The sequence below is a fragment of the Microtus pennsylvanicus genome, chromosome 6 (genome assembly GCF_037038515.1).
Source record: "Microtus pennsylvanicus isolate mMicPen1 chromosome 6, mMicPen1.hap1, whole genome shotgun sequence".
Lineage (NCBI taxonomy): Eukaryota > Metazoa > Chordata > Mammalia > Rodentia > Cricetidae > Microtus > Microtus pennsylvanicus.
In genome coordinates this window covers 65131521-65133888 of record NC_134584.1, presented here as the reverse complement: position 1 = coordinate 65133888, position 2368 = coordinate 65131521, and the positions used below count along the sequence as shown (strand labels likewise).

Sequence of the window (2368 nt, the reverse complement as noted above, 5' to 3'; positions counted from 1 at the left end):
GAAAGACACATCTTCTCATGCTTCCACAAACAGTTCCACGAATTGGGGACTGGATTTTCAAATGCATGAACTTATGGGGTCATTCACTGAAACTATCATAATTCCACTATGTGCCCTTCTCCCTATCTTCCTGACCTTACGTACTTTCTGCTCCTTCTTATTCAATTTCCCATAAACTCCAGAGTTAGTGGCATAAATGTCCTGTCTAGAGCTGAGCACTCAAATGTCACTCACTCTCAGCACCTTAAGCAGCCATGATCCTCTGCTTTGCTAAAAAGAGAAGCTTCTTCAGTTAAAGATAGAAGTACAATTGTCTATAGAGCATTAACATAAATATTTAAAATGCATAAATTTCTGCCATGCCAGTCAGCTTAACAACAGTACATTACCACCTAGAACATATTACCTCTACATCCATTGAGTTTTGAATATGTTTGAAATCTCATGTATTTTTCCCTTTGGAGAGAGCCTCAAATCCAATCGAAGTCTAGACCAATTATGCCCTTGTCATGTGTGCCTCTATTTCACCAGTGAGCTGTCTTCTGCTTACAAGACCACTAACCCTGTTGTGAGGACCACACCCCAATGATCTAGTTAGCTAACAAAGGCCCCAGCCTCAAATGCCATAATATTAAGGGGCTAGGACTTCGACACGTGAAAACTGAGAAAATAAAGAAACTCAGTTTGTGCACTGATCAAAAATCATTTCTAGTCAACCCAGTAAATGATATGGGAAAATGGGGAAGCGGGTAGCAAAGTCTGATTCAAGAACTCTGAGAGTTCCATAGAATCCTACATAATCTACAAATGGTCTCCACATTATGCAAGACAGCCATCCGTGGTTGTCTTGGGATTTCTATTGCTGTGACAAAATACCATGATCATAAGCAACATGGAGAAGAAAGAGTTTATTTCAGGTTAGCAATCTCACGTCACAGTTCATAACAAAATAAGTCACGATAGGCACTCAAGAACTGAAGAGGACATGAAGGAGTGCTGCTTACTGGCTTACTCAGCTTGCTTTCTTATAGCACCTAGGACAAACTGCCTAGGAGGGGCACTGCCTGCAGTGGGCTGGGCCTCCCCCATCAATCATCAGTCCAGAAAATGCACCAGAGGCTTGCACACAGGTCAACCTATTGGGGGCATTTTCTCAGTTGAGTTTCTCTCTTCCCAAATGACTCTAGCTTGTCTTAAGTTGACATAAAAATAGCCAGTACAGTGACAATTTACATGAGCAACTGTTTTCTTTGAGAACAATAGATGTGAAGAATTACTTTGAAAGGTACTTTTCTGAATTAGGAAGAGTTGGCAATGAATTCTTTGGCTTCATACAGATGGACTGAGAGGCCACTCTCTGAACTTCATCATGCCGCTCAAAGATAACAAGAAGAAGAAAGACGCCGGAAAGTCAGCCAAAAAAGACAGAGACCCAGTAAATAAGTCCGGTGGCAAGGCCAAAAAGAAGAAGTGGTCAAAAGTTAAAGTTCGGGACAAGCTCAACAATCTAGTCCTGTTTGACAAGGCTACATATGACAAACTCTGTAAGGAAGTTCCTAACTATAAACTTATTACTCCAGCCGTGGTCTCTGATAGACTGAAGATTCGCAGTTCCTTGGCCAAGGCAGCTCTTCAGGAGCTCCTTAGTAAAGGGCTTATCAAGCTGGTTTCAAAGCACAGAGCCCAAGTAATTTACACCAGAAAAACAAAGGGTGGAGATGCCCCAGCTGCTGGTGAAGATGCATGAACAGGGTCAATCAGCTGTACATTTGGAAAAATAAAACTTTTTTAAACAGATGGACTGAGAATTCAACTACTTTCTAAACATGTTCTTAAACAGTTATTTCCATGACATCCTAGATTTTTTAACTACAAATGACATGAGGCTTAATGAGTCCTGTATTCCGTGAAAAAAGAAGTTCACAGTCACATTATAACACAGGGTGTGATTTCCACTGGAATGGTTTTTGTTCATCAATTATTTCCACAGCTACTAAACCTCCCAAAATAAGGATTATTCATAGCATTTTTAGATTTCATTTTGGCAGATTAACAATCTCTACACAACCTCAAAGGAAAAGCAGCTAAAGCAGGTTTTTTTCCTTTTCCTCTTTCCTCTTTGTCTTTTCTTTTTTCTCATTTCTATCCTAACTACCTAGAGTTTGTCTCAGAGAAGTCAGACTGGATGAACACATGGGGATGCTTAACATGCTGCACTGTGGTGTTTGATCATCTGTGTGAAATTATCCCCATAAGTAAATAGATAGCAATGATGTTGACTATCAGACATGTGTGGCCATCCCACAATGTCTTCTGACACATGCTTCCTTTGTAAGATAACCTTACTCTCCTGCACTTGTCCCCTTGG

At 40.5% G+C, this 2368-nt stretch overlaps 1 pseudogene; it reads left to right on the top strand.

The window, feature by feature from the left end:
* The first annotated feature begins 1369 nt into the window (after positions 1–1369).
* LOC142852858 (small ribosomal subunit protein eS25 pseudogene) lies at positions 1370–1747 on the top strand (annotated as a pseudogene).
* The last annotated feature ends 621 nt before the right edge of the window (positions 1748–2368 follow it).